Source organism: Lytechinus pictus, chromosome 3 (genome assembly GCF_037042905.1).
Source record: "Lytechinus pictus isolate F3 Inbred chromosome 3, Lp3.0, whole genome shotgun sequence".
Lineage (NCBI taxonomy): Eukaryota > Metazoa > Echinodermata > Echinoidea > Temnopleuroida > Toxopneustidae > Lytechinus > Lytechinus pictus.
The window spans coordinates 24783136-24792717 of NC_087247.1; the positions used below are offsets into that span (position 1 = coordinate 24783136).

A 9582-nucleotide genomic window follows, 5' to 3' on the forward strand; every position below is an offset into this window, starting at 1 on the left:
TAAAAAGCACTTATCTATTTCACACCCTTCTTTACTTTTTTGGCTGAAATTTGCATTTTTCCCTCTAAAAAAGTACTTTTTGTTTCAAAGTTGAAAACAATGTGGTGGGGTTAGGGTTATGCAATGGGTCATCAATACATGACACCACCACAATGTCTGACTCATTTATTATTGGCCTGGGGCTGGTGGCTCAACTTGCCCCTATGCTCAACTTACCCCGCCTTCCCCTACATGATTGAACACACCACTGTGGAAAAAAAAAACTTCCCACAAACAGTATACCCTTAACATACAATATATGGAGCATATTTTAATAAAATAATTGAATACGGGCCATATGTTTTCAAGTGTGTGTATTAAGATGGAAAGAGTTCTGTGTAATATTACTAACCCCTAAAGTACAAATGGTTTTCCACACGAGCACAAGTTTGAAATTGATACCCTTTTCTAGACACCAGTGTAAATCTTATATATGAACGTACATGTACATGAAGGTTGAGGTGAATCAGTCCACAGATGCCAGCAAATTTAAAGATTTGTATTTTTTCTTATTTATTATTTTTTATAGGCACGAACGTTTAACCTTGAGGTACAGAACTTTCATAGGTCGAGATTAAGCTAGATCCCATTTCTCAAAGACTTGTTATAATAACAAATGCACAATTTCTTCTTTAAGAAACTATGAGTAGCGACCCTTTGGACACTGTATGTAGGCTAATATCTCAGACTGTTTCTGAATATTCTATAATAAGTATTGCAAAAAAAAAATAGAGCAATCATTTTTCCTCAAGGGAACCCCGTTTTAGGAGAATCTCATTTTAAGAGATTTGACTCAGGGATTGATGAAATAAAGAGACTAAGCTCTTTAGACTAAAGCCTGATTCATATTGATTATTTTGAAAACCGGTGTTCGACAGCTTTAATTTGATCGAACATCGATGCATCCAATTTTGAAGGCAGGGAAAATCAAGTCTTTTTTTTTTGCTCCGGCCGTCGCGTTGATGCGCTATGCACGCACTGCATGCATGCACTGACAGTATGCGCTGGCCGGGTGAGCGTTGCACAAGCAGATGACAGAGCAAAGTTTGTTTGTATTTTCCATGATCAGAAAACACAAAAAAGGCCGGGGATCAATGCAGAATTCTTCTCAAAATATCTTCAACAATGATATTTGCAGATGACAACATATAAGTTTAAAATGAAACCATATTAAAGACATGAATCACGCAGAGTCGATCCGAATGATTTTCGCTCAACTAGCAGTCCAGACTCGCACACACCAGCCCCGTCCGCAGCCCCGTACACTTACTCTCCCGAAACGACAGGCGTGCTTGCCAGCGCCAGCAAAACAAGTGCAACCAGCAGAGAGCGCTGTAACTTGCCTGAGATTGAGTAGTTGTAAGTTGGCGGGGTAGTTGGATCCAAAATGAGCTCCAAATAAATTGATGGGAATACATACATAATTTTCTCTGGATGGTCATTTGAATTGGTATTCAATGCTGATATAACGATTGTGAGGAAAGATTGGGAATATGAGTTATGATGATGTTCGAGAATTAATCCTGATAATGATAATCCATTTTTAGACACAAGAGCATGCGATCGAAATAAATACGAATGTCTCGGATCGAGCTCTAAATTCATATAAATTATTGGATGTTAAATAATTACGATTTAATAAGATTTTATGGCCATACTAAAAATATTGATGATGTCAGCAAAGTATGTTATGTTCATATGGAAGAATTGATAGTATTATACTGGCATTATTTTTATTTTTATTCCATCTCTGGACGTCTCCGAGCTCCGAGAAAAGAAGCACAAAGCGCATGCGCGTTCGATGACGTACATGTATGACATATTTTCCATTCATGAAATCAGAGCCCAAAGTTGGGCACAAACTAGCTTCAAATTGATGGGAAAAAATATCAAACGCAATTTTATCTGTTTTGTCATGTAAAATGTTATTATATGGTGATATTACGATCTTGAAAAGAGTTTCTGCATGTTGACAATGTTCGAGAATCAATCTTGACGTGATAATTATTTTTTCATACAAGTGCACTCACTCAAGTCGATCATCATGTGATGTCCGTCATTGAAAATTGAAACAAAATACAAACGTTTCACATCAAGCTCTAAATTCATATTAATTATTATCATATGCAAATTATTGTTAAATATTACAATTAAATCATGTTCTATGGTCACATTAATATTGTTCATGAAAGCAAGATTTATTTTACATTGATCGCGTCATTTTTCCGGCCATTTTCTGGTTTGATTAAAGCACAGTACTGCACATGCACGATCGATGGCAACTTCCATTCATGAATTCATCGTGCATAAATTATCTCGGCACGAGCGCGGCAGACGAGTAAGACATGAACTATGATTGAAATAAACTTCAAATTAATGGTGAATAGGCATTATAATTACACAATCGGTTTCATTTTGGAGGCAATATAAATCAAGTAGTAGTCAAGTAGGACATAACTGTTTATTTTGATGATTGATTGAGTGAACCGAACGAATCGGCCGGCCGACGTATTTTTTTCCTTATTTTTCGATGTACCGATTTTGCAAAATATGCATCGGCGTTCGATGACATCGATCGCACACCGATTTTAAAATCGATTCGACTCAGGCTTACTTTAGACTAGAAACTAATTACTTCAACAAAAATGTCAATCATACATAAGATTTGTTTAAGTCCATTATTATCATACTTATAAATTTTAATATCTTCTTTTGTTTGCAACAAACAAAATGAATAATCCACAAAATCCTAGACAGGCACAGCACGAGACCTGGATTTGCATCTCATTATACAACCTTTCTATTTTGAATTTCTAACAGACTATTACAGGCGATTTCTAACGGACTATTACAGGCTCAAACTCAGTAATAAACCAACATGAAAGACCTAGACACCGTTCTCATCACAATCCCAAAATTAGTTTAGTGGAAACCAGTTCAGGAAGCCAGTTTGGAAGATCACTGTGCTAGCATTCCCATTTGATCACCCATAAGTAGTTTTCAAAAAACCTCTACCTCTTCAGAATAATTTACTCTGCAGTGCTGCGAAGTAACTCCTCGGTATGACGAATATGACCTCGAATTTGATTAAATGGGACAGTGGTGTAGAAGTTTTCTTTACAAAGATACAAGCCTTTTGACGCATTCTTTTGTGTTTTTAATAGCACATTTTCTCCAACAAAAGTGCTGATAGTTTAAAAACAAGCACATGAACCCCCATTTTTGAAGGTTCACACCTCTTAAGAATACCTTTCTCTACAACCATGCAAAATTTTGTGAAAATGACATTGGTTTTAAATAAAGTGCAGCATATTTTTTACTTAAATTTGTTATATAAATTTCATTTTTTAAGATGTTTTTGTCGTCTTTCACACCTGGGGAGTGTTTCATCAACATTTTTTTCCAACAAGTTGTCTGATCTGACAACTTTCCTTGAATCTGATTGGCCGAAAGGTGCTGTTACTATGGTAACTGTCAGATAAAACAGGACTTGTCGGATGAAATGTCCGACAGGTCCTTTCATGAAACGCTCCCCTGATTTTCAAAATTGAAGGTACTGCTACTCTTTAAAGAGCAAACGAATAGCAATATGAGTATATTCTTTATCTTAAGTATATTATAATTCTGAACTAAAACGTAAAATTTGGTACAGTTTAGATAGATATTGACTGATTACGTGTAATAGAGGTTAAAACTCAATGTTGTGATCTCATGGGGTCTAAAAATGCAAAATTATTTTTATTGCATAATTCTCAAGATCTTTCAAATGGGTGAACTTCAAAACTCGATAGCAAAAAATCAAGCACATGAACCCATGTTAATTTCTGCATATTTAGAATATTTAGGTGCTAAAGTAACTCTGTGCAAAATTTGTAAAAATGTCATGGATTTCATTTTAACTGTGGAACGTCCTCAGCCCTAAAAGAGCCGGGTTATTTGGACCCATCTCACAGCTGAGGGGGGGGGGGCAGATTTCATCCCCCCCCTGAGATCTCGGCCTTCGATCGCGCGAGCACTGAGAAAATTTCCACAGTGGTAGTGTGCCACATAATCTACAAGGCTATATGGTTGATTTTCTTCAATAAGATTTTTCATTTAATGAATTAATTATGCTAATCTATTCATGAAATAGAACATTTGCTCTAATCAACTATCATACTGCCTCCAAACTGCTAATTTTTTGTTTACAGACTCTTTGTAGGATCCCGATCAAATGTACTTCCAAAAAAAATTGCTATCGCAACTTTTTTCTTATGTATTTTATTGTTTATCTAATTTCTTATGTATTTCTTTTTTTTTTTCGACTTTTTGTTTTTTATTGTTTTTTCAATGGAAATTGTTGCAGACTTAATTCTGATCATAGACAAGACAAAATTAATTAAGTTTAATCAGTAAAAGTAGAAATAATGATACATTTATGAATTTTGGCTAAATACACAATTTGCATTGGATTTGTACATGAATTCACATTTTGGGGTCTGACATGCACTTACATAATGTTGCGTAATTTTGTAACCGCGTATCCGGGCATCGCAAATTTGGTCTCAAAAGTTGCGCTATATCTGAAAGTAAAAGGTCATCGAGCAGCACAGTTGATTGATTGATTGATTGATAAAAATTTAACGACACTATCAACACATGCGTGTCATATAAGTGTCGGACAGTTAATCTGGAAAGGTTACTATAATACAGTACAAATTACCCTAATGTAACTTTACAAAGGAACAGGATTATAAATAAGTGATTATCAGCAATAAATTAATATGTTAACTACTTCCCCAGGATAACTTCCCTACTCTTTACGAAAAGAGGAGTAGGTTTTTTAGCGTGCAAATGGTGTGACTCTCCCTTACACGGGACCGACGGCTTAGAGTCTCCTCCGAAAGACTAGACAATTGGAATAAAATACCTTGCCCAAGGGTATACCTGTTGTGATTGGGAATCGAACAGTTTCCCACCTAAAATCTAATAAACAGATTGATCTCCTTTAGGAAATTTACAATACATAGTCGTGAAATATCTCTAAATAATGTCTTAAGGTCAGGAACATCATAAAAGTTAGTACGAATATGTGCAAAATCAGCACATTCAATGAGGATGTGTTTTACTGTAAGTGTACAATTATATGATATGCATTGAGGTGGATTTTCTCCTGCAAATAAATATGCATGTGTTAAGTGAGAATGTCCAATACGAGCACGGGTCAATACAATGTCTTCCCGTCGTTTAGCTAATGGAAGAGTATTTTGTGATTCAAGTCTTGGTTGGTGTTGATGGAGTTTATTATTAGGATTTAGATCCCATGATGTTTGCCATTTATTTCTAATATAAGTATTAACCTTTGATTTTAGATCAGTGTAAGGTATCTGTATTTCTGTTATATCCAGATCTAAAGCTTCTTTAGCTAACTTATCAGCTTTTTCATTACCTTGAATACCTGTATGGCTTGGTATCCAAACAAATATTATTCGTTTACCTAGTGTATTGAGTTTATACAGAATTTCCAATAACTGAACAATATAAGGATGTTTATGATTTCTATTTTGTAATGCCGTTAAAGAAGACAAAGAATCTGTATAAATAACAAAAAGTCTACCGACACAGTTTTCTACAACACCTAAAGCCATTTTCAAGGCTAATAACTCAGCAGTATATATGGAAGAACTATCTGGCAATCTGACTTGTCTTTGTATAGGACCACTTATACAAGCCGCACCTACTTTATTCTGGTGTTTTGATCCATCTGTATAGATTGCACGATAATTACTATATTTATGTCTTATTTCTCCAAATTTATTTAGGAAAACTAAATCACTTGTAAAACCCTTTTTATATGTTCTTAGTGTAAAATCAATTACTGGTTCAGCAATCATCCATGGTGGAATATTAGATATCAAGGAAGGAGCTACGTTAGTAGCATCCAGTATATGTGTTAAAGCTTCTTTAGTACGTAAACCAAAAGTTTTGATGGCTGATGGTTTACTAGTATAAAAATTAATATATCGTGGCGTGAATGTACAATCATATGTCGGATTATGAGAGTTATTTTTTAGCTTTATCGCATAGTGTAAAGAGAGCTTTTCGTACCTTAGATGTAAGGGGGGTTCATTAGCCTCAACATAAAGACTCTCCATAGGAGATGTACGAAATGCTCCTAGACAAAGTCGAAGTCCTTGATTCTGTATGGGTTTCAATTTTTCAAGATATGACTTTCGAGCGGAACTATAAACTGCACTGCCATAATCAAGCTTAGATCTAACTAAAGATCTATATAAACGGAGAAGGACAATGCGATCAGCACCCCAATCCATTTTGGACACAACCTTCAAAAGATTTAAAGCTTTAAAAGAATTTTGTGCGGCAGATTTATTGTGAAAAATGTATAGGGGGCGAAATCCGCCCCCCCCCCTTCCCGGGCCTTTTTAGGGTTAAACTAGTTTCTACTAAAATAGTTTTAGGATGGTAATGAGAACAGAGTCTAAGATCTCCCACAAGTTGGCCCTCAATGTTAAAGAACCCTACCTGTTCGTCTCCATGTGACATCCACATTGTCTTGTCCAGTCAGGAGACACTCTAGTATAACATCACTACCAGCCATGGCATCTGTATCTGAGGGACCCATCAAGATGCCCCATGGAGGCTGTAACGTCCTTTTGGTGACCGATATGGTCATTTCTGTACTGGCCATGCTCTCCTCAAATGCATTGCTTACATTACAGCGATAAAGGCCTGAGTCACTGGACTTAGCTGAGGTAATTTGGAGTATCGTGCCATATTCAGGTAGTTGGATAATTCTAGGGGTAAACGAACAGTGAAATTTAAAATGTTTGATAAAGAGTTCCAACATGGTAGTACAGTACAAAGCAAAAAATATTACAAAGTTCATTCTCCATTGAAAGGACTTGGTTTCACAGGACTCCAAGGGCATTTATGAATAATTCAAGAGGATGATACAAGGTATTGCAATGCATCTTGATGGTGAAAATTCTCTTTAATATCAAATGACATACAGGATTAAGCTTCCTATACGCCTAATCCAATACCTGTTCCATATTTCTCATTATTAGTTACCGTGAAAATAAAAAACTAATCATGAAAATGCCTAATCTTGGATTTACATTTACAGTGATTCTGCCTAACAGCTTATACATGTACGTAAGATACTACCACCCCCCAAAAAAATAATATACAGTGAGTCCCATAAAAAATGAAGCCGAGATTTATCAATCATTTATTATAACTTAATCACAAATACAATAGACAAATGACCTACCAATGTAAAACTTAGCATCTCTTCTTTCATCTGAAATTACTTAATGGATCATAATTTCATCTTTCACCGAATGAAGTATTCTGTCCATTTAAATTATTTCTCATTCATGCATGAGTGAGCAAAAACAATTTGAAGAAAGGATACCAAAAAGTCACTTGGCAGGCTGTATCTGGGTTTCAAAAAGAAAACCACATTTTTAATAAGTTCAATAAATTTGCTCTTTTGATACCTCAATTACAGAAAATGGTCAAGAAATAAAGTTCTGGTTATTTGAAATAAGGCTTAAATTTCAATAATTTCATAAAAAGAAGAGGTTTTACAGGCTAGCGTTCAGACTCGCTCGACACTCCGTTTTGTTGACGATCAGCCATAAATTAAGTTTTTTGTTGACCGTGCGATAGCTTCTGTGGGAAACCGGTGAAAACACATTTATTTAATGATATTATGGAAATACAAGCATTGTTTCGAAGGAACAGAACTTTTTTACTTCTTGACCAGATTCTGTGATTGAGGTATCAAATAAAACAGCAGATATTGAACTTTTTAGGCAGTGATTTTCTTCTTGAAATTCAGATACCCTCTGCCAAATGAGTTTTGGTATCCTTTCTTCAAATTGTTTTGCTCACTCATGCGTGAATGAGGAATAATCTAAGTAATATCAGATGAAAGAGGAGATTCTAAGGTTTACATTGGTAGGACATTTGTCTATTGTATTTATGTTTAAGTTATGATAAATCATCGCTAAATCTCGGTTTTGTTCTTTGTGGGACGCACTGTATATATATTTAATAACTAAATTACCAAGGAAAGAACAGCGTTTTTATACTTACAAAGCTGAGTGGGTTTATCCAGACATTTCACTATACTTTTGAATTTATTATGTGCATACATATTAACCTTCAATTGTTTTTAACATTGTGATATGGAAAATTAATACCATTACCAATACTACTTGATACCAGTCTACAAAATATAGGGGGGAAAATGCAATGAAAACTTGCAGTATATTAGTATATTACTACTATTCATTTATTTGTACCATATGATATCTAGATAATCAAACAAGTGAAATTTTCTCTGAATACCAGCTCACTATTATCCAAAACGAAAAACATTGTGCCATGTCAAAGAAATATGGAAGCCATGTTTTTCCTGTATCCTGAAATATTTTTTTTTTCAGGGATTCACACTGACTGATAGATCGTAGTCCGAAAGACCCTATATATCTTAACCTTGTATTCATTTTTTAAGACCCCCTTTTCACGGTATCGTGAGGCTCTCCCCTATCAAAGTTTTTATTCCAGAACTTTGTCTTACACCCAGTTGCTGCTTGGTGAAAACTCTCAAATCCCTGAAGAGAAAATTTTACTTGTTTGATTAAAAGTTTTGATTGAAGGTTTTGACGGCAATTTAATTACCTCTAACATGGCCAAAGTTCATTGAACATAACTGACCTTTGACTTTGGTCATGTGACCTGAAACTTGCACAAGATGTTCAGTGATACTTGATTACTCTTATGTCCAAATTTTATAAACTAGATCCATACACTTTCAGAGTTATGATGGTTATTCAACAAATACCCCAAACATGGCCAAAGTTTATTGACCTTATTCCTTTGTCATGTGACCTGAAACTCGCACAGGATATTCGCCGCTGCCGCCGTTGGAAAAGCAGCGCCTATAGTCTCACTCTGCTATGCAGGTGAGACAAAAATGGTATAGCAGATGTTGATATTTTCAAAATACAGTCAATTTCTCCTTTGTACCTTCTTCTTCATCTTTGGTTATAACATGGAAATTATCAAAGAGGTTAAACTGAAAGCGAACTAACCTTGATGTTTTCGAGACCAGAGGAATGCCATCTCTGAGCCATGTAATCTTTAACATCTCGTTTGAAGAAGCATCTACTTGGCAGACGAGTCGTATTGATGATCCTTCTCGGACTTGTGCATTGTCTGTTAGAACTTCAGGAACCCCTATCCCTAAGGAAAGAGGAAAAATCACAAGAATATCATAAGAAACAAGTTTGTGGGTCCAACGATCAAGCATACAATGAAATTTCAGAATTCAATATTGAATGACAAGCTCGATTACTGTTCCATGACATTTGTTATTAGTATTATCATCATTATTTGTTTGGTGTAACCTGTGCCTGGGAGGCAAAAAGCGAACTGAATCACTATGACCCGCAGGTCTCTCCTTCCGATATAACTGATTGTGCCAGTGACAATTGCTCTGATGGACAATCTGAATGTTAAAAAACCAAACCT

General features: G+C 35.4%; 1 long non-coding RNA gene across 1 annotated transcript; it reads right to left on the reverse strand.

The window, feature by feature from the left end:
• Positions 1-5322: 5322 nt before the first annotated feature.
• LOC129255759 (uncharacterized) lies at positions 5323-9294 on the reverse strand. The gene is made up of 2 exons (XR_010293001.1): positions 9144-9294; positions 5323-6833 (listed from the first exon to the last, which is right to left on the reverse strand). It is a non-coding gene; the product is annotated as an uncharacterized LOC129255759 (long non-coding RNA).
• Positions 9295-9582: the final 288 nt, after the last annotated feature.